The 24,131-nt window shown below is 43.5% G+C and overlaps 1 protein-coding gene across 2 annotated transcripts in view; it reads right to left on the minus strand.

The window, feature by feature from the left end:
- Positions 1-24,131, minus strand: part of MB21D2 (Mab-21 domain containing 2) — a 61,879-nt gene that overhangs the window by 36,841 nt on the left and 907 nt on the right. The window lies entirely within an intron of this gene.

The following is a 24,131-nucleotide window of genomic DNA, read 5'->3' on the forward strand; positions in this document are numbered from 1 at the left end:
AGTATCCCTTTTTATCTCACTTGTGTTCTTTGCTCTGCTCTATTTTCTCTCTCTGTTAAAACTAAAACTAACCCAGCCTAGTGAATGTGTTGCAACCTATTCCTGAGAGATCTGCCACTCCCCTTTAACCACCTTAATGCGTTTATTATAATGAAACTTACTTTGACCTTCATTTCCTTCCTTCCTGCTTGTGTCTGCTTATAGCTTTGCATGGAAACTAGGCAAACATACTGGTAGAGTAGCTATACGCATAATCAGATCAGCTTGTGGTACTATCACATATTTAATGACAGAGCAGCTCCATCCCTGACCTCACAAGGTCTCCTTGCAGCATCATTCTCCCACTTAGCTGCTCACTTCACCCACAGACTAGTACACACATGCCATTTTTGAGGGCTGCCTCCCGTCAGTTACATCCTTCACTTTGTGTTCCTCTGCTTTGATAAGCTCTTGCACGTATTACACCCTTTTGTGCTGGCATCAAGCAGTCGCCTGTTGTTTAGAGGCACTTGTTGCCTCCTCTGGAGCTTAGTGATGTATGAGTGCTGGGTTGTCCCTCCTATTCCTCTTGCTAAGGGAGAATTTGTCTCCAAAGGCTCTTCCCAGCACCTCAAGATTCTCCATCCCATAAGAGAGAGAAGGGGGATAAAAACATTGGGTGGAGAAACACAGGGTTCTTTCTGGTGATTTTTTTTTTCAGTCCTGCACTCAGAGGGTCCCTGAGGTGTGGGACAATTGTACCTAATAGGGACTCAGCATTTAACACCTTAGCAGTCTCCATCAGTTAGTATTTCAAGTGATTAATTCTGGAACAAACTATTAGATTAATTCAGTACCAGCCTCTCCTCTTGCCTATTGCTTTACCAGCCTCACTTACCTCTCTTCTGTCAGTGTTTGGCTCTCATTCTTTTTCCAGGCCACTGCAGCAGCTTAGCCCTGCTAGCTTGCTCAGCTTCATAGGCCACACTACATGCACTGTTATATTGTTGTGCCGTTCTCTTCCCTTCACATTATGTCACCCATTACAGTTTAGGGAGGTGGCTGGGGACTCCTGTACTCCTTTCTCACCTCTATAACATAATATGTCTGTCCCTATAGTTTACAGCCACAAATTAGAGAATCCCATAACTTTAAATCACATCATCACGCTCCAGTGCCACCTACAATAACAAAGTCCCTATTTCTCCTCCACTGTGTGGGTTCATCAAACTTGCACCTTGGGAGAGAAACTGAATGGCCAAAGAGATTTCTGACTGTTTCTATAAGGCTGTATGAGAATTTTTTCAGGGACTGTGTATCTGCAGCTCTCAGCTGTGCTGAGAGCCATAATCACTAGGCATGCATTCACAAAGAAGACATCAGCCATTTCACTCAGTGCCCTGGAACTTATCTCTCATCTTGAATGCCTCTGCTCAGCTCAGCCTTGGTTTCCATCCCATTCACTAATACAGAGATACCTCTGTGTCCATCACAACCCCAAGAGGCTTTTCCTGTCCAACCTAGTCAGGTCTGCAAATATCTACCAGCAGGCTCCTGGCTCATAGTTTTCACATCACTGCACAAAGCCATCTTTCTTCTCTGTAGCAGCTGCCTGCTTTTTACCTTTGGTTAAGGCAGAACCATTCCCACTCTGAACAAACATCCCAGGTCTATAGAATTTATACCGTCTCCCAGATGGCCATTTCGCTGACAGCTCCTCACTAGCTAAGGGAGAACGTCATGGAAGAACACACAGAAGACTCGAAATCCACAATTAAGAATGCCCCCCATCAACCTTACCTGCGCCACTGGGTGCCACAACCATTGGTTTATGCCTTAAGACACTTCTAAGAGCCTGGGAAAACTCTTAAGGGACCATCTGCCCCTGCATTCTGTGGCTGAGCTCATCAAAGGGTTGTCGGCCACATTTTATTAGTTTGAGATCAACGTATCACCCCCTTGGCATTTTTTAACATGCTGGTTACTACACAGCTTTTGTTTCCAGACATGATACTTTGAGGGAAACCTAATATTCATGCATGCACCTGCTGACACAACAGGAGGACTCTGAAGCAGTAGATGTGTGCAACCTGATCTCTTACTTACATCAACCATCCCAGGCTGAACATAAAGCACAACACACCCAGCCAGGAGCAGGGCCACTTAAACCCATTAAAGTGGTCTTTGCTGTGACTAAGCAGCACAATGAGATTAGGCAGGAGGAGTGGGGGGATGGGGACGACCCCGCAGCCCTGTGCTTATGGCCACAAGATTTTAAGCACTACACATAACAAGAGCAAAATGTGGATGGGAGGTAGGGCATGCTTTGCGTCCTGGGGGCTAGATACTTTTATTTTTTCTGCAGGACTCCTCTTTACTTTGCTGCAGCCCTGATTGTGGTCATATACTGGCAGTGAAGGGCTCATCCAGGAGAAGAGAGTGCAGCATCTGGGTCAATACAGCAGAGGCACCCACCCTGAGGCGGAGGGGAGAGCGTTGATACGACTGAGATTTGGCTCCTCTTTGAAAGGGGCACAAAGGGATTCTGAGTCTCCTGGATTTAAATCCTGGCAGAGGTCAGTGCCAGCTTCTTTTCAATATCCACTAAGAAGGTCAACATGATAAAAGCTCACCCCCTCAGTACTCAACAATCAGCGATTAGCAACCACTTGAACAGCAGCAATAGGTTCTCCTCCTCTCCCCCAGTTTTATTACCCAGCAAGTCTGTGAGTGGGTTCAAAGGAACAGATGTCTTCATTGTGTCTTCCCCCTCCTTTTGCTCACAGGAAGAGGTGGAGCAGAGAGAAATTAATTTCCTCCAAATTATGTTTTTAGCCTACCGTATTCTCTCCACTATTCAATGGTCATAGTGCTAGGGAGGGAACTGCAAACTTCTGATACTGCAGTAACTTACTCAGAGCGCAAGTGACTAAAACTTTTACACTTTGAATACACAAAACAGCCTCTTTATCTGATTAGCACCCACGCTTCCATTTAAAATCTTTGTGGTAAAAGTAAATAAAAGCTTGGTAAATGCATTTTACTTCATCTTTGCATCCACCTGGCCTTGGGCTTGTGTTTACTGGGTGGTTTTTAACCTACCAAGGCACACCTCAGTGCAAAATGCAGCATTTTACTGTTTAGTACCAAAGCATGCATGCAGTTCTGAGTGAAATTCAAGGGACCACAAAGTACTCTATCGTTAAAGAGAATTTGGTAGCAACACAAAAGCGTTATTAACCCAGCCTCGACTGCAAGCTCTTCTGTCAGCATTGCCAAAAAGTGTAAGAGATGCAACTCACGATTAGCAAAGTGTTGCCATTGAAACCCTGCAGCATGAGCCCAGTCTGTTTGCCACTTGGTGCCGCCTTTTGCTCAGACACAGGCAAAGGTAGGAAAGAGCCTTCCTGGCAAAAACTACAAGCATCTTTGCAAGATTTTGCTGACAGAGCCTGCCTTTACTAACCTGAAAGGACATCAAGCCTCCTGCTTTGAAAGCACCAGTCCCTGCACTTTGAGCTGCATGAAAATCTTCAGTGGCTGGGTAGAGAACAGAAGACACAACATCAAACACAAAAGAAACCAGAGAGGCACAGCTGGGACCCCAATTGCCTTATTTAATAATTACATATAAAGAGGCAAGCCAGACTGTGCAAACACTGTCCCCTCCCCAAGCAGCTGGACTCGACAGGCACAGAGCATGGGGAGCACCACCCACTGTGTAAATGACCACCATCTCCCATGGAACACGTTGGTTACATCCAAGAGTATGCAGTAGCCCAAGCATGCTACATTTGACTTCTCCCAAATTACCAGGAGATGTACCAGGGGCATTGAGTAGAGACTGCTTTTTCGGCTGCTCTGCTCACTGGCACAGGAGATCTGGTTTATAGACTACAGTCCAGAATCAAGCACCAAGAGGGAGATATCCTGATTTCTAATGGAAGGCAGGTAGGGCTGCTGAACCATAGAAAGAGCTCCCAAAGGACACATACTTAGAGGAACTATTGTGCCAAGGTGCGAACAGTTTTCCCATGGGAACAGAATGACAACCCTGCGTTTCTCATCTCCACCCCCTCCTGACTCAGCAGTCACAGAAACAAAACACAGCTCTTCCTATAGTTAGTTCTCTTTATTAAGGCAGTATCTAGTATAGATTTCAGCAGAAGACTGACAGAGCTTAAGGTTTTCTGGGAACAGGGAGGGGACACAATCCCCACCACCACCTGTAGACATTTCTTCCCTTCGATGCATCCATGAGTGAGGCTACCAGCACCCCGTGTTCTGGGTGCTGGAGGCAGCTGGTACCCTGCAATCATTTTGCATAAATGTGATTTCTGACAGTCATAGATGCAACACTGTAGACTCCACATCCTCCAGTGCCAAGACTTGCTACTCTGTATTCACCATTAATGCCCTCTGTGCAGTAAAAAACATGTCTGGTTCAGCTCTTCATCAGCTGAGATTAATACTTCCATATTACAGGTTACAAAACAGCCAGTTTCTGCTCTTTAGGCTGGATTCCCCAGGCACCAACAGCAGCACACTTCACTTGGACTTCACCCATGTATAAACGTTTAACCTGATTTAGGGTTAAAGTGCTCCAATTTACAACATCAGCCATAAAGTCCAAAGAGCTGGGCTGTTAAGACATATTGACTGAATTTGATCAAGCGCTTCTGCTCATTCTCCGCACTTCTCAGTCTACATATAAGCAAGTTTGAAACAAACAAATGTGCATTTACAGCACTAGACTTTCAGGCAGCAGTCCCACCTCTGGCATGAGTCTGTGTATATATCTAGTCTCAAAAAAGCTTATTCCAGTGGCTTTCTGGGAGACTGCCAAGTGTGACTGCAAAGGGAAAAATAGGTGAGCTAATCACATTCCTATTTATGAAAACAGAATTTCCTCCCATCTCAGCAGAAGGTGGAAGGAAATATATTTGGCCAAGAAGACCCCAGTGATCTCTATGCTGACGGTATTTGACAATAAAGGAACACTTGGAATGGGAGCAGCAGTGTGCAATTTGGGCACAGGCTGTATGTAAGCACCTCCACATATTAACCAAGCCTATTGCAATCGCATTTCTGTATTCCTTTCATGCTCCCGGGCTGGCAGCACCCAGTTCTGGACACATCTCCAGTGCCTCCCTGGCCTCATAGCACAAGACGTCTGTGTGCACCCCTCATCCCATCACTCTGTTAGACCTTTGCTGAATCAAAAGGAACTGTACCTGACATGGCTGCAGTTACAGACGTAGATGGCAGAGCCAGCCCAGCATTTCTATCAAGTTATTCCTTTTCTCAACTCAACAGCCAGTTGAGAGTTCTGGAAGATGTTCTGGCACCAGATTTAGCTGAATCATCTAGTAATATAAGCCACATCTGTTCCACACACATGATCTGGAAAGCATCTTTTCTTTAGCAATTTCACAGGAGGAGAAGGTAAAATTGATAGCAGCTTGGCTTGTGGCCTTGAGCGCGCAGCAGACCAAGGGAATCAGCTTTTCTAGTCCAAACTGCAAAAGGGAAATCAAATCAGTTTGTTCCCTGTAACTCACTAAACCAGCTCAATTATTGCCAGAGACAGTGAGCAAACCCCTGCCAAGCTCCTCAACAGGGGAACTTCCAGAAACAAGACAAACCCTGAAAGACGATCAGCAGGGATTTTTGCTGAGATGCAAAGAGGAGCAATCAAAAAACCGAGCAACTGCAAACAGTGCTATCAGTGGTTAAAACAACCCAATGAAAGTGAAAGTTAACAAAGTAGCAGAAGGCACAGGACTACTTGAAATGCTTCTGCTACTTATATCCTAAAGACATCTTCAAAGCAAAGATTGCTGTTTTCCATTAATCTCTGCACAGGCTTGAGTACTATAGGGCTCTGTCACCAACCAAGAACTCCTAGAGGTACTAGCAATATAAACCAAAAGCCTCTGTTTCAACATGACATGCTAGTTTAAGTATTACTGCCAACCATTAACCTGACACTTGTGGGATGGCTTTGCTGGATGTGTATCAGATGAAACAGTACTGCTGGCTCATTCCCTGTGAAGACCTCATCAGACAGTGTGGGTGCCTCTCTGGCCACAGCACCAGGAGCTATCTGAAGATGTCTGTCAGCAGAACATACTTCTGGGGCAGAAATCTTGGGTAGCAAAGCCAGCTATCATGTTGCCTCTTTTTTGAAGCCTGACATTTGGAAATCTGGCATGTACAACCTCATCCATGGTAATCCTAAGGTGCATGCATCTCCTGACATCCAGAAGAAAAGACTAAGAGATGGATGAATCCGAGCTCCTTGCAGAGTGCTCAGTACCACCAGGCACAGTACACCATTTCAGATCAGTGATTGAGCTCTCAGCTCTTCAAAAGGCTGATTAAAACTCCTTGCTGCATTGGGACAGAAAGAAAAACAAAGAAAAAAGAGAGAGATTTAATGGCTTTGCTCACTCACACTCCTCCTTAAAGAAAAGCTGCAAAGAGTTAAGCAGACACTGACCATAGCTTAAGTTTTGTCCTCATCAACCTTGGCCACATGCTTTCAATACCAATGAAGCCAAGAGTCAGAAGAAAAATAAAGTGAGAACAGGCAGATAAGGGGATTTCACAATGATCCAAGCCAAGCACTGCTGTCTTATGCTGTCCTTGAAAAGGGAAGTGAGAGATCTTTTCAGAGAGCACACTGGAAGTACAAAAGTGATATGTCTAGGGGCATTTTGGGTTGCAAAGGCCACATTATGACTTGAATAATAAAAAATTCCTCCTTCCATTTCTCTTGGGCACTAAAAACAACTAAGCAAACTTGCAAAAAAGAGTCAAACCTTCCATTTGCTTTCCTTCTCCCTCCTCAACCACCATTTTAGTGTCTCCTAGATCTAGTCTTCCCTCATGGAAAGCTAGCACAAAGAAGAGGGGTTTTTTACTTATATAGTGCTAAGGTATAGACAAAACTGAGCCAGTCTGGACAGGAAACAAAATGTGCTATAAACTGCTGTGGACCAAGTGATCAAAATTATTTCAAGAACGGTCTTAAAAACAAAATGGGGGGTGGGGAAGAGCAAACACCTTTCTAGGCAATTAGAAGGACATACAACAATTGGTTTCAGAGTTAAGCTGCAAATGAGAATCTCTAGTACCATCTTCAAGCTCAGTTCAAGGTGGCAAAGTTTCACATTAAGAAGACTGTGGTGACTTGGTCAGGCCCTCTGTTGTGGGCATCTGTCTTCCCGACTCTTCACTGTCATGTGCAGAGAGTTCAGTTTGTCTCCCTATTTTGAAAAGTGCACTTTAAAAATCTACAAACCTGTCAAGAAATGCAGGAACCATTGCTCCATTTACTATGGATCTTCCCTAGGAAGAACCTTGTATAAATCAAGATGCTGGGTACAGGAGAAGCTGAATCAAATATTGAAGAAACACTGTACATTACACTGATTTAGAAGAGGAAAAATTCCAATCCCGTCCTCAAAGACTACAGTGGAAAGAACTGCATCAGAACATGTGTGAAAGGAGACAAATGCTTTTCTGTTACAAATTGGAGTGAAACCTAAAGCACTGGAAAACCCTGAACTCCCTCCTTGTTTCCAAATAAATCTTCCTCTTTTGAATGTCTACCGTTGTTAGTTCAAGATTCTTCATATAATGGAAGGGGCTAGAAACTAATTTTATTTTTTCTTAAAAAAGTAAAAATAAAAATAAACCTCCCCAAAAGCCTCCAAGCTTACCTCCCTCCAGTAATTAGGAATTTGTACAAAGTGTCCTTGACCTGAAAAAAATCACAGTTTAGAAGAATGCTACACAGCAACAAAGAAAAGGTGGACAAAACCCAGCCTATATGCACATTATATGCCTTATGATACAGTGCCACGTACATACCATGAATCACAGTCAGGCAAATGTTTTCATAACTCGGCTTGTATATTTGTATCCAACCAGCGTGCACCAATTAGCTATCCTTTCCAAACAGCTAAATACAATAGTTATTTATGTCTAGAGACATTTTGTTTCAAAATAGCCCAAATGCAAAATTTGCAACATTGAAGCAAAACAACAAGATGTCAGTTTGCAAGTAATCCTGCTGGCCTAGGAGATCAGCTTTCCTGAATTATTATCATTTTATTATTGGAAAGAAAAGAGCTTTGCTTTTACAGAAAACAATCACCATGCAGTTTGGACAGAAAGCAATCACACCTCCAGATGGATGGAGAAAAAGAAGGAGGGAGGATGGGAGAGAGGGCAAAGCTTGAGTGCAAACCCAACCCTGCCCATGAAATGGAAACAACTGGTGTGTTTTCACCATAGGCTGGGGCTGGACAAGTAAATACACAACTCCTTGGTCTGTGCAGACAGATGCCACCACAGAAGATGAAGCTCTCCCTGTGTGGCAGAACACGCTTGCTGCGTGTTAGTCTGGTGGCCCTGTGAGGTATAAATGCACTTCAGGTGTTCACAGCACTTCACTACCAAAGCAGACTGTAGTCTGGGTTAGCACTGTGTGTGTACCTCATTTAGGAGCACTTCTGGCAATTTACAGGTAAGGAAAATGTGGGTGCTGGGAAAAAAAAGGTCATAAAAACCCAAGACTATTTAAATATAAAATAAAATGCAGCAAAGTGCACTCTGTGGCCACAGTAAGTCTCTTAGGAATCATGAGACACTTCTGACAGATCACTGGTAAGCACATACTATCTCTCCCTCCCTTAGACAGCTAACAGGATCCAGCCCTTCCCACCACTTAAAATTCAATACTGTAAGAGACTGCCGACTCCTCTGTACATCGGAAGCAATGGGGGAAGTGAACAAAGCTGCTTTACTTTCCTCTAATCTTTCTCCCTTGTGTGCCTGCACCAGATGGTGCCGAGCTGCAGGTTGGAGGGAGATAATAAACCCAGAGGAAAATAAATGGTAATATTAGGTTATAAAACAGCTGACCTTCAACTATGACGTCAGCTCCTGTTTAATTGATGGGACAGGTCCAGACAGACAGACGCACGCACACTGGGATGTCCATATTCAGCACCTTCCTTTCTAATATAGGAAGAAGCCATACGGCAGCGCCGTTAAAACGGTCTGTTCAAACTTTACAGGTGTGAGAATAAGCACAGAAAAAGCCAGAGCCTCCACTTATCTTGAGACAGGCAGACCCACTCAGGTGAAGCATTCTTGCTGAAAGTGGTTTTGCTTAAACCCCTGGTCCAGTATCACCAGTCTCTACTGATGATAGCCTGCCTCTCCCACTGTAAGCAAAGTGAAATAACCCCAGACTGAGAGTACGCAGATCTTCCAGAAGAGGAAAATTATCACATACAAGAAGGCTTTAAGCTCCTGGCTACTCTGGTCCAGAGCTTTGCTTCTATCTGCCATCATTGCAAACACTGCTATGAGCAGTGGTTTTAAACACTGCGTTGAGGACTGGGGTTATCCTGCTTCAGTCAAGCACAAGCCCTGGAAAACTCTGCCACAGCATACTGTAAAATTTTGCAGGCTTTTTTGATATGCTGATCTCAAACATCTCCCACCAGCCTAGTCTTGGATGACTATTTTGTATAACGTCCAGCTTTGGAATAAAGAAAGCAAAACATACTAAATAGTACTCCTGTTGATGAAAAGGAAAGCCCTGTGCCAGGCTACTGTGAGGAAGATGAAGCAGTGTGAAATGCATAGGCCTGAGAGTGGGAAGCCTGGGGTGGCTCTCTGCCTCCTCTGCAAACACATGCAACACAGAAGACAACATCTCCCTCTCTTGGCAAGGAAGTCATCTCCTGCCCACCAGCCACAGCTGTCTTTGCAAGTAGCTGAAATGGGCTTTAAGACTATTAAGTGGTTTGAGAAACATTGGATTCTGTTTTAGTGCTTTTAGTGCTCTCCAGGCAAAGGTGACAGAAAACAGCCTCAGCTAGAAGAGTGTGCATCTCATGTCATACTCAAGGAAGCAGCCTGCACTGTACACTGAGTCATAGGACTTCATGGCTATGTTTCACCTGTCTCAAGGGAAATCTATACATAGGCTGCCAGCAGCAAGGGACAAAGCCACACTGAGTGATAACACTGAACAGTCCAGTATTTATTAGATATGTACAAAAATGAAATAGCTTGCTGTAAGCAGCTCAGTGCTGAAACACTGAAATTCAGTTTTCTTGCTGCTTCGAAGATGCTTCAATCGGGGAGGAACAAAGCCAAGAGCAGAGCCACTCAATCACTCTGTCCCAGTGGAGTGTCTGCACCCAGACACCAATACAAACATCTCTCGTTCACATCGCAGCCGTATCAGGTCTGCCTGGCTCTGCTCTCTAGAGCCAGACAGATGCCTGGACGTTGGCCAGCATACAGGTCCCTCATCAAACTACTGTTTCCTTGTCCTGTGAACAGCCCTGTAACTTGTTGTTGTCCTTCTCAGAAACCAAAGGTTGCTGGCAGGGGAAATGCCTTCCTAAGAACTCAGAAATTTTGCACAGAGCTTGGAACTGGGACAGCAGTGATTTAACATCTACCATTAAAAGCAGTTTAAAATTTAATGGTCAGAGCATAATAAATTCTATCTAGACATTTTCAGCTTGCAAGCCAGGCCATCAGCAGGGCAGAAATAGATTTGCTGCAAGGTGACCAGGAATGATTTTAAGTGTATTTTGTAGAGAACACAAGCCCTGGATAGTCTCAAACCACATCTTTGTCCAGCACCTAGATGAGAAGACACAGGGTCAGGAAAGGAGGTCCTCAAGCAACCAACTTTTGCCAGTTAAAATAGATGGGACTGAGAAATGAGGAATAAGGCAGAACAATGCTGAACTGTAGTGCAAAACTGGAGCATTGGTGCAGAACAGAATAGCAACAACCCTAAAAATAACCTTACATTTTCCTCCAGAATCACACTGGGTTCTCATTTGGGTCTGGGTTGCTTCTAAGACTGCACTTAGCATCTCAAATAGCTTGAATCACTGCCTAGTTATCAAGTGTGGCACAGAACACCTGCATGTGTAGGAACTCCGTGCAAACAGAGTTTGGATGGGATGCCAAGATGCACTGTTGGGGTCTTTCAGAGATGTTGGTCACATGGTTGTTCTGCCATGCTGAGGACACAAATTGCTTTGCCTTCCTTTGTCAGCAGGTTTTCAAAGCAAACAGGAGGACCTTTTACCATCTACCAGAAGCAGAGACAGGGGCTAAGGAGTGCATTCCTTCACCCTTTGTTACCATACCTGCTACAAAACAAACCCACAGACTCAAGCTGCCTTGCTGTATGAGACACACAGAGCAAAGAAACACAGGACACATTGCTGTGGACAAAGCCAAGCAGGCAGTGGGGCCTGTATGACCAGCTTAGTTCCTACCTTCCTCCCATATGGGTCAACAGCAGACCTCCCACGTCCTCCGACAGGAGCAATTCAAGTAGCCGGAGGCTAAAGGTGGGGTTGCTTCAGCACAGAGAGGACATCAAAAGAGAGAGGTTTGCATCAGTGGTACCAGCTCCATCCCCCCAGAGACTTTCTCCTCTTACCTCCTTAGATCAATTGCCCCTGTAATTTGGGGCAATACGCCACTAACTACAGCCTCGTCGATATCCCAGTCAGTAAAGTTTTAATGCCTTAAAAACAAAGGGATTGGGAGAGGCCATGGTGAAGGGAGAGTAGTGAAGCTGTGCTGTGCCAGGGGAGGGAAGAGGCCTCTCTCCAGCTCTTTGATGTTGGCTCCTGCTGTTCTAATGGAACCTTACCCGGGAAAATAAATCTTTAGTTACAGAATGTTGCAAACAACCACAATGGGGCTTTACCGTGGCAATACCAACCTCACTGCAGCTTCTAAAGCTCTTGGTTGAACAGAGGGTGAGCAGCAGCAACCCCACACAGTGCTGAAGTCCACATTCCTAAAATTCCCCACGGAATGCAGGCATGCTCAGAGAAGGCGGCTTAGTGGCTGAGGGGTTATTAACTGAGAGTTCAGGTTCAGATGTGCCATGGGACAGAGGTCAGGGCATGGATACGGCTCCTTGTCTCTCCTGGACTTTCATTTGAAAATCTTCAAGCATTCTCAGCATAGCACCCTCAGCGTCCTCTCTCCACCCACTATTGCACAAAGCGGTTTTTGCTTATGTTCCTCCAGTCGTTACAGCCTGAGTAAGTGCTGTAAGGTGTCTGGGGCCAGAGTGCAGGAGATCCACACTGCACCAGCCTCCTGGGAGGTCTCATGAAAACAGCAGCAAGCAGCTTCCACCCTACCCCCCGATAACCACTACATCAGCGTGAGGGAGGAGGATAGCATTAATGCAGCAGGAATCAACAAGCCTGCTTGTTTCTTATTCCAAAGCAAAGACAAAGATGGGGTTTGTTCAGCTAGGCAGTACAGCCAAGCCTTGCAAGGAAGGCAGGAAAAAATGTGGGTATTTTTGACTTTGGTTTGGACTGAGTCCCTTGAAACAGGATGGGCATAAGAGTATTTTATAAAGAAAAAGTAAAAAATTGGAAATGCAGAAGAAAAATACTTGTAAATGCTCTACACCTGTCCAGCAACACTGCTCCTCTGGAGACAAAGGAGACTGGGAGGAGGGGACAAAAGAGGGGAAAAAAAATCCAATGCTTCAAGCTTATTTTATCCTAACTTCAGAACAGGAAGGAGTCACTAAACCTTTCCAAGTTTTACAGCAGAAGAGAAATGGAAACAAACATTTGATTTTTGGGTATATTTTAGAAAAAATATGGCACACTAATACTAAAAAAGCAGAGGTAAAAGGTAGCAGGGAAGTCTGGACATAAAACAACAAAACGTAAGAGTGAAAGAAGGTCCCTGAATTCCCTAGGCTTCCAGCATAGGAACACGTATAGCAATGGAAGAAAATGAACTGTGAAGGTAGAGATTTAATTCCTATTATTTGGTAGAAGTTCTCTGACAAATCAGTTTGCTAGTCAAATCACACAATCCTTTTTTTAAAGCTATTCATTTGCAGTGTTTAATAGGAACATTTTCAGCCTTAGACTCTGAGCTGTATTTGGCAGCTACGGTGCTAATAATAAACTTTAAAATGTCTTGCTCCTTCAGCTGACCAGCTCCCTTAAAATGTCTTGTAGCAGAAGCCGACCTGCTGTTTGACCAGGAAATTAGTTGTCTTGGAGACATCTTCACATACAACAGCAGCTCAGTCAGTCACTTTGAGTGACGCCACCTAGCAATCTGCACATTAACTTCAAACAGAAAATGAGGATATCAAAGCCACTGAAAGAGAAATCATCACCTGCAAGAAACATTCTCTTCTTCTCCCATGCACTGTTAGCTGAAGGGAAAGCTGTAGCAAGATGAGAGTTTTGATCTCAAAATGCACTGCTACCTCCCTGCGTAATTAGGTTACTAAGAGGCTAATGGTGTTCCTGTTCATACAACCATTTATATGAAAATTATAATCTGCTGTTCTTTCAGAATCAGTTTGAGGTCAAACCTGCAGGCATCACTTCTAAAAAAGAAAGTTACCAAAAGGTTAGACAAAGAGGCAATCCAGAAGTGCCACCACCTAGTGATAACTAAACCTTACGGATTAGAAAGACAGTTATAGCTACAAAGTATGCGGGCAGTTCTACAGCACCAGGCATCAGTTTACAAAGACTACCAAATAGTTATTTCCAAGGTAAACCACTAAATCCAGGTTATGTGACCTGATAAAAAAAGATGCTTATGCTAGTCAGCCTAATGGAATGCTAAAAAGAGATGCTCTTCTCACAAATGAAAAGTAGAACCAATCCTGCCCAGCTCAAAGATACAGAGAAAGATGCATCAAACTCCCTCTCACCAGCTTTACACACATACACAAAATGCCAAGGCAGAAAGTGAGTCAAATGCCAGACAAATTAAATTCATGCCAATGCATGTATTGCTCCATGTTTGGGATTCAGCATTATGAACAATAGGACATAATGTCTGTAATTGCCCTCAAAACACATCTCTTGCCTGGCAAGAGGCCTTCTGTTGGCCTTTCTTCTGCCCCAAAAGACAGACTGGTGCTCTAGCAGGTGCTGGATCTAGTGAGACATGGACCAAAGCCATCCACCAAGCATCCTTAATTCTCTTCAGCACATGGTCTCACGATCCAGTATAGTCAGAACTGACAGATGTTTATTCCCCTCCTGAGCTTGAGGTCCGCTGGAGATGTTGTTCCCCCAAGGCACCTTATGCAAGCACAGAAAGATGCACTTAATGCATCAACATCTTTGCTAACTCAATAGCTTCTGAAACCACAAATCTGTTAACTGTGGGTCTGCATATTTGCAGCACAAAATGTACAGGCAAGTCTCCTGCATAATTTTCTTAGTAGTACCACATATGACTTGGGAGTAGTCCAATTCCTGTGCAAACAGGGGTACATGCAAAGGCTTAAAAACTTCAGGAAGGTAGACCCTGTCCCTGTATAGAACATTCCTGCCAACAGCTCCCGTTAAGGGGGAAAAAAAAAGCTTGGTCCAGCTGTAACCAAAGGTTCCCCTGGGCAGCAAGAAGAGTAGCTTTGCTCACAGAATATTTGCATCTCAGCTGAATTAGTTAATGTGTGTTGAACACTCTGAAAATCGTGAAGTGGTGTATAAACGCTAAGGATTGTTATTTATTATTGTCTTGGTGCACAACAGCGGAAACTAGTGCCATTTACAGACGCGAATTAAGAACAACAGGAGGTCTATCAACATGCTGTGGGTCTGGGGATTTTGTTCATTTGTCTCCCTCGATCCTGTCTCACTCAGACAGAAACCTCTTCCATAGGGCTCCTACAATCCTCACCGAGTAGGGCTGGCCTCAGCCCAGTGAAGCCTGTCACAGTCGAACAGCTCTGCTGGGAAGGGATGAAACTTCCACCTGCAAACCTGGGTTATATCACTTCTCAACAGTGGTCTTCTACACTCCAAAGCACTGTCATCACTGCCCTTGAAAAGCAAATCTCCTTCACTGAAATTATTTGTTTGGGGCAAAGTAAGACAGAACGTAAACAAATTAAAGGCATGTACACATTTCAAGGTAAAGAAAGGGTTACTTTAAAAAAGTTGAGAACTCAGAGTGACATACACTAGCACAATAGAGTGATTCATATACACAAGCGATGTCTTACAAGACTGGTCTCAGCGTAAGAGCAGATTTTTAGACACCGATTTCTTTACCTGCATTGTTAAGAAGCAGCTTAGATAAAAAGATGATTCTAAACCTCCTGTCTGCAGCTTGGGTGAAGGAGTGAGAGGGATTGTCTAGTTTTTAAATTAACTCAGGGGTGCCCTGTGTTCCCAGAACCAGAATTTAGGTTTAAGAAGATCAAATAACTCTTTTTTTTAACTTTGATTTTCCAGACTAACTTGTAACTTAACTCTGCAGCTCTGATAATGTGCAAATAGCTTTGCTAAGTGATTATATGGCACATATGAATCCCTCCTGAAGACAACTAAAATAACTGCACAGACATAGCCATTCTTTGATAATACAAGCCTGTGTCAAAGTGGTTATTTTCAATATAACATTGCTGCCTAGACTGCATGCTTTGCACGTTCACAAAATTCACAGGATATTGGGAAGAACTGGGGGTACCGGGTCAAGCTTTTACAGACAACTTAGCACATAAAACAAGCCTCTGACATGCTCAGTCAAATTGTAATAGATCATTTTTCTCAATAATGCACTTAGGTGTGCACTACAGCTTTCACATTGGAAAAAAACCCGGGCATTTAATTCAGAAGGTGCAGCTTGTTCAGAGACATGCTGCACTTGCAGAGAGACTTGCATTCCTCTTATTTTCCTCAAGTTACTGATTGCTTAGCACACGGTTGCCCTACTGTCTATGAAATACAGACACTTCAGCAACTCAAGCTTTGAGGGCCTAGTATCAAGGGGCCAATATCAATACTTGATCTGCCATTCAGCACACTGTATGCAACTTTCAAAAGGCAAATTTCAGAGACAGAAGGCAACAGAGCCCCTGAAGTGTTGTTATAGTGACATTCCCTCCTCTATTTGCAGAGCTGCAAATTGTTTTATGAATACCATTCAACCAAAAGTTTAAAATAAACAGCAATTCACTGTCCGTGCTGCAACAGAGGGAGGCTCTGCTGGTTGTATCACAAGGACTAGCCACTGGAGAGTAGCTGCACAGCTATCCCTGTGTACAGATCTGCATCCATACCCAGGCTTCAGAATCATATATAACAAAGAGCAGTGGGTTTAGGCACCTCTGAATCAATATAACCACACCACTCTGAAAGCTGGCAAAGGAAGTGTATTTAAAAGGAGATTAGGGTATTTCCCCCCTCCTCCCAGGACAAGCCTTATTTCATTTGAATGCAGTCAGTTAGCTCCTTTGTTTGCACTCAACTCCAGATTCCTCAGTGCACCAGGCAATCCTATACAATCACATTCAAGAGTGGCAATGTACAAAAAAAGTTTACACGAATTGGCCGCAAAGTACCTACAAGAGCTTGCAAGCTCCTGCAAAATGCCCTCTAGAACAGGTTCCTGTCGCACTGAGCTAGGGACAGAGATTAGAGTTATCAGCTTTGACACTCAGCAGGAATGTGTCACAAAGGATTAAATCATTATATCATGAAGTGTCAGCAAACGCAGCTTTCCTGCCGTTCTACCACTAAGTTATACATTAATTAGTGAGGTACAAAACAAACATGAAATATCTCCAAGCATCTGCCTGTGGATCAGGCCCAGCCAGAGCTATTAGCACAGGATTCATTTCCAAGAGAAGTCACCCAAAGCATCACCAGCTCTTCAAGAGATCCATTAAAATGCAAAGAGTAGAAGTGCTGAAGGGAAAAGCACAGAAGCTAATTGCAATGTTTGTCTTTGCATTTTTGATAGCTGTTTAATACAACTCCTTCCTCACAACCTCAGCACCTGATTTTCTAAACAAGGTCATATATGCACCACTGACTGAAAACATCCTTCCCTGAGAAAGGTGTGGAACAGTGTCAAAAGATCCTACAACATCAACAGGAGAGTTGAGGTAAGACATTTTAGAACAGAAAAAGCACATGGCCTAACAGACTATGCAATAAAGCAAGAACTGCCTTTGCTATTTCTAGATGCAACTGCAAGCGTTCCCCAGCTGCTCAGCATAAATGATTTGGTCCAGAAGTGAACTCTCACTCCGTCAGTGGGTGGAAGAAATTCCGCATGGTCTGACTGCAAGCCACAGTAGAGAAGATCTAAGCAGACCAACAACATCCCACACATAAATCTCTACTTTTCATCTAAATCATGACCTTAGAAAGGTATCATTGGACAAAAAAAAAAAAAAAAAAAAATATTCTCTGCCAATTCCTTATGCCTATCCCAGCAGGATTTCTAGCTTCGGCCATGTCTTGTATCTTGCTTTCTGTCCCCAACTGCTGCCTTCTACTGCTTGGCATTGCCTTACTCTGTCAAATTACATCAGCATGCAGACTGTGGCCAGGGTGCATTCTTTAAACTAATTTGTCCCAGTTTTGCTTTGGGATCCCTTCAGTATAAAATAAGATTACTTGCTAGAACTGCCTAACTGGGTCAGGTTGTAATCTCTCTCTCAGAGGCTCGAAGCCACTAGATCAACACCCAATGACAAAGCAACTATTTGCCTTCACTATTTAAGTAACTTCTGAGGCTAGGCTCTCAAAAACAGACTTCCTTTTCTAGCTTCAGACTCAGAGGGTTGCATGGTTAAACCATCCTATCATGAAGAACAGCAACACCACAATGTTCCACTATTCTGGTACCATCCCACCTTTCACAGATTGCTGAAGCACAGGAGATGAGGAAGGCTTCTGGTAGTACCGAGGTCCCACTACATATCATTATATTCAGAAACCTGCGCAGGTCTGTGTAAATTTGGGGGCAGCTCAGAATGGAGCAAATGTCTAGGGTGTCCTGACTCAGTGTTTTACCTACAGAGTGATTTTCTTAGGGTGAAATGGATGCCACCCACCTCCTGTTCTACAAGCTGAAGCCACCCAGTGCTGTGCAACTTCTGCCCACAGCCCTAAACATGAGTGGGTGGAAGTAGTTACCCCTGCTGTTTCAAAGACAGGGATATTATGAACCTTAAAGTAATTAATCACCCCACTCAGTGATATGCAAATTATACTTTCGACACCAGCAGGCTCGTAACAAAATGCATTAACAATCTTCTAATTAAATGCTTTAAATTAGATTAAAATCATACTGTCTGACAGGTGAAATATAATGCATTAACAGGATTGTTGTAACTTCCTTAGCATCAAGTGTTTATTAAAAGCTCAAAAGTCAAACATGTTGGGAAGAAGGGAATCTATCTTCCTTAAACTGAATGCTACAGCACATGTTGATTCCCTTACAACCAGAAAATCACTGAAACAGTGCTTTGAAAGAACTGCAGAAAGTTTATCTAAGGCAGAAGTATATGATTCAGGGACCTGTCAGGTTGGCTGAAGTACCATGCGCAGACTAATCCACTCAGTCCAGGACAATTGCTATTTGCAGTTAAAGGGAATGCAACAGAATGGTAGAAATGAAAGCAAACAGTGGAGTTCTCTTTACTAGAGGAAGCAAAATCCATAGCAGCATCTGTCAATTGGAACATCAGCTGCTGCTCAAAGATTTATTTTTTAATGTCTCATAAGCTGCCTTCCAGTTGCATTAGCAAAAAAAGAAGCCAACCCTCATATTTTTGTTAGTCAGACAGTAAGACAGGTTTGTGCTAACAGAAGTCATAAACCTTCACTGGATATAAAATCCATAGTTAGGATGGGGAACATATGAAGTATGGTTGCACGTTCCAATAAAGCTACAGTTCAGTCTCCTAAACTCACATCACACTACTAGTGATCAGAACAAGACTTGGGCAAATAACCTGAGATATCCACCTAAAGGTCATTTTTCAGCTCTCTCACCCTTGCTCCCATGCAGGCACACTCCTCTTTTCTCAATAAGGGACGCTCTGTGAGTACAACATCCGAGGGACAAAGCAGAGCCTCTACCTGCAGCTGCCACCACAGGGTCTCACACAGACATGCCTGGAGGTGCAGTTGTCAACTCAACCACTGCTCACAGTGTCATGCTGAAGCAGCCCTTGCAACAGAAGCCCCCTTGACTGGAGGTGAGAGCTAATCTCTTGGCCTTAACAACATTTCTTCCTGGCACTTTCTCACCTAACCAATCTTGCAGAGTCAGCTAGGGTCTGGCTGGGACAGAGAAGGGAACACAGGGAAGGGTTGCAGAGATGTGCCTGGGAAAACCATCTTTGCAGCAAAAGGACGGGGATGTGCACAGGAGCAAGAGTGTACATGTCAAGGCCCAAGAAAAGATGCAAAAGTTTTAGCTGTACAGGAGGTGGTCAAAGCCAACAGGAACCTGGCACTTGTCAAATAAAAATTAAAAAAGACAATCCCAACTATCCAAAAAACTTGCACAGCTTGGAAATACCCTTTGAGAAGTCTGGGCAGGACTATTACATCCTGAGTCTCCTCTAGACTGGACTCTGCCTGTGGACTGCTCTGGGTCTCTGAGTACACATCCATCTTCTAAATTACGAAAGCTATAATAAAACAGGCCATCCAGCCTTCCTGAGCAATGTTGTAGTTGTCTTTAATTTAGCTTCACCTATAAAAATAGTCAGCTGCCTAAAAGAAAGTTGAACAACTGGTTTCTGACTAGAATTGCTCTGAATGTTTTAGCATTCATGCGAAGTCATGTGGAAGAAAAAAGGAAAAGTCAAAAACCCAACAACTCATGTATCCTGGTTACCATCCTCCACTATAATTATAAAATTGCCCTTAAAACATAATTGCATAATTGGGCTTGGCAAGTATTCACCCAAATCTTCTACAAATATTTCCACAGACTGAAGGAACAGGCGGTGAGCCTGCCATGAGAATTTGTGCCCTTAGGACATGTTCCTAGCTATTACACTAAATACTTTGCATCACACCCTAATGTTTCAAAACAGTAGTTGAGCAAGTGAAGTACCAGCATCTTAAAAAAAATTGAGAGATTTTCAAGCTATTTTCACTGCACGCATACATTGAGCAGCAATCCCTTTGAACAAAGAGACAGAGGAGGCTATCGATCCTTTTTAACTAGCTACACAGCAAGAATCCCCAGTTAGATGAAATTGGTTGACTTCAGGTAGCTATAACCAAACAAAAGCTACCAATGCCTTGCTAGGGTTACTTTACCAGCCTAGTACCCCGTCCCTTAAGAAAAAAACAACACAACCCCCCCCAACCTCAAATGCAAATACAGAAACATGTGGCCTGCAGGGAGAGGAGACCCAACAGAAGCCAGAAATGAAACCTGCAATACAGTAAGGTTGTTTTTAACAGCTGTGCATTATGCATTCAGCAGCACAGGGAATGCCAGCAGGGAGCCTTTATTAACATAGGCCTCAGAGTACAGTGAGCTCCTATCATGATTGGCCTCTCTTGAGAAAAGGCGCACACACACAAAAGACTTAACCCTAGAGAGATCGCTCCAATCCTGTTGCTATTTCATCAGCTCCACACCACAACAGAAACCAGGGAATTTCCATGATGTATCATAGACAAACAGGTAACACTTCCAACAATGCATGAAATCTAATCTACAATAGAAGGTTTCATCAGCAAGTTATGCCAGGTAGGGAAAGGGAGAAAAAATGCCACACAAACCCACACATCAGAGTCACACTACTAATGTTGTTCAGCTACACAGACCTCGGGAACAGGGGAGGACCGCAGAATGCTTCTCTTGTAGAAGATGCTAATAAGAGCAAGCTGTTGTCAGGACACCTGTGTTCTCAGCACAGCAATCTGCACCGCCACTGCACATATTTTAGGGGCCCATCAGTCCAAGAAACAGCTGGAAGCCTTGCTACAGATGCAGAGGCCCAGCAGGGTAACTCACTCCATTTGGGAAGCTGGTATTGGCAGCAGAAATCTTCTGCTGATGCCAGCTCTGCCTCTACTATGAGACATGCCTCTATCACAAACACTTGCTAGCACACCCAGCTCAGCACTGGGCAGACACCAGAGAAAAGGGAAATGCTCTCAGAAGAGGCTCACCATCACTCCTGTATCAGGTGCTGATACAAGCTCTCCAAAGGTCTTGTCAACAGCTCTAAGTTGCAGCTGGCTGCAAATCCTCAACGTGTGGCCTGTCCTGGTGGGCAGCTCCCACAGAAGTGAGATGCAACCACTGAAGTGACAAAAAGATACACTAGAGGCCTTAAAAATAATAAAAAGGCCACTTTAGCACCAATTTAAACCAGTCCTTCCCCTGATTTGGCGGGGAGAGGGCAATGAGAGGAAAGAGAATGGCATGAAATGTCCTGAGCATCCCTCTTCTGACTCTACAGAGAAGAAAAAGTCTCATGATAGGAAAGGGAAACAAAATACCAACCTGAAGAGCTTGAAAACTGCTCTAGATGATGGAACGCCAATGTGTGCCTGGAGTGGAGGAAATAGCTCTGTATAGTCTGTATTTATTCATATCACCTTCCTCTTTTCTCTTCTCTCATTAAGAAGTAAAATGCAAGAGTCAGTATCCCTAATAACATGAGCTGGTTTGAGGCAGCAGCAGCACTAGAAATTTCAAGGGGTTATTTAATATGCAATGTTCTAGTTCCCAAGAGCATAATATATGGCTTTTTTAAGCCTAGCACATCTGTGCATTAGAACACTTTTTTTACTTAGGTGCTGAACAGAAAGAGAAGGTAGAATTTATTAAAGAAGTTTCCTAGAAGTACTTGTACTGCAGGAACAATACTCTCTAGGTCAGGTACCCCTAAAAGGTTTTTAATATAAGTGCTATGCACCTCTCATCACAATAGCGGCAAGTGCTTTAAAATCAAAATATCACTGACTGTAATATCACTTGATAAAAATACTCCTTTATCACTCTTTAAGCACAAAAAACCAACCAAACAAAAAAAACGAGATGCAGGGAGAGTAAGTAATTAGCTCCTTTCACAACTGGCAGGCAGAGACTTGGTCTCTCCATCACTCCCAGCCATCCCGCTGCCCAGAACACAAGACTGTCTTTTCTCCACTCTTTTTCTTGATTAATACAGCCCTCCCCTCCTTTGAGGCTCAGTTATACCTGTGTCAAAGAGACAAGTAATTCTCAGGCACAGTTCAGTGTGAGTACAGGAAAGTTACCCAGCAAATGCACCAAAAGACACCTGTTGTTTCAGTGCAGGGTGTTAGCAAGACCATATGGTCTTGGTGACTATGAATGGGATGCCCAGGAATTGCCCACATTCAGAAAATACTCACTTCACCCACCAGATAGGTAGGTCATTTGCAGTCCTATTCTAATGCTTGGGCCACAAGACTTTGGACAAAGGCATGACAAGCAGTACCTCTCCCTAATTTTATCATAGTCCAACTCTTGAGATCTCCCAGAGTTCAGTTGCTAATAGCCAGGGCAAGACAACACAGATGAAAAAGAGTTAATATAAATAGAAAGCAAAGATCTGACCTAGAGGGCGAGCCATGCAGAGTACAAACATCTGAGAATCTGCACAAAGTCTCCTCGCCTATCATTCATCCACCAATTACACACCAATGTAATTAAATCAGGAAAGCTACGTTTAATTTTCCTATCATCACCCGAAGAGATAAGAGCTGTACGTATGGGAGGGATCAGGCACAGGGGAAAGAGCTATTTATTAATAAGTTAAATCCTTTTAGATTTAAGAGCCTCTCTGGCTAAGAAGGGTCTGATCCACAAACACAACTTCTGGGTCTAATCCGGACAAATCGGACAACCCACCTCCATTTCTGTACTGGGCTTGGTCCTCAAGTCTCTTTTATTCAGAAACAAGTCTCATTAAAAATTGCCAGGCATAACTTAACCAGAAATACAGCTTTTGTTTAAACCCCGTTCTTAGTCTATACATTTAAAACTGAAGAACGCTCATCTCCCACCCATTATATTAACAACGACAGCCACATTAATTTACATGATTTCTAAACAGCCTAAGGCTCCCTGTTTTCATGAACAGCAAGGCATTAGGGTACATTTGCAGAAATACAAGGCACGCTCCAGCCCATTCTTCTGTCTGTCTTCTATTGCCTTCTCCTGCATGAGGCAGGAAGAAATGCTGTGGTCCCTGTCCCCTGCAAAGACTAGTAATGCTTAAACAGGATCATATAAAGCTTTCTCTACTTGCTAGCCACACACCCAGAACTGCTGCTCTGGCTGTTTTCTCTCCACTCTTCTTTGCTTCATCCGATCCAGCCCTGCTTCCTCAGCCAGTTATTTAAAGCCCCGATTGAAAAATGTATCAGATCATAATAGTGGATGACTTCCACAGGATCAGGTTTTCAATAACAAAAATCCTGCAGGCTTTGATGCAACCATGGCTTCACCACATAATTTTTTTAAACGGGAAGGGAAAAATATTTATAACAGCAACTATAAATATACATGCTACTGACTTTTCAACTTGTTGTCCTTGTTCTCAAGCTAAATTTAGTCTGCTATATCCTGTCCAGCCCTTGGTGAAAAAGCAATACACACACAAAATTGTGCAAATCCTGCAGCAGGCAATTATACTTATCCAGGTACCTTACAAGATAACCAGCTGGACAGGTAGACTCTCATTTAGTGAGTGTAGGTATGTTCACGGCTATAGAGGAAGTGGTCTGTTACAGTAATTACCCCTCGATACAGAAAATAATTATTATTGCAATAGGATAGCTCTGTGCTTCTGAATGAGAAGTGATGTGGGTTATTCACAGTGTACATGTAGACCATCCACTTGGTTTGTGCCAAATGTGCTTCAAGGGTGTATATACACCTCTGAGCTACAAAGAACCATTCACTGGCCACACCTGCTGTTTACCAATGTTCTTATTTTACATGCAAAAATGTTTGAGATATTGATTCAAACTTGGGTGACTGATTTCAAGGTCCAACCTGCATATTAAAGAGCATCCTTTCGTATCCTGGAGGGTCTCATTCACGTGAGTGATTTCTTAGTCAAAACAATGTAAATATTTATCAGGAACTGACTAGCTAGAGAATCACAGTTGTTAGTCATTCCACTGTTAATCTTAAGAAGCCTTAGTCATGCCAGAGCCCAGGTGATTTCTGCAAGGGCCAACACATGTTTCACCCTGGTTTAAGGATCCCTGCCCGCGATCCAAAGTTTCACACAGATGAGGACTCCCCTGCCACAATCTGACTTGTTCCAC

This window comes from Aquila chrysaetos, chromosome 10 (assembly GCF_900496995.4).
Source record: "Aquila chrysaetos chrysaetos chromosome 10, bAquChr1.4, whole genome shotgun sequence".
In the NCBI taxonomy this organism is placed as follows: domain Eukaryota; kingdom Metazoa; phylum Chordata; class Aves; order Accipitriformes; family Accipitridae; genus Aquila; species Aquila chrysaetos.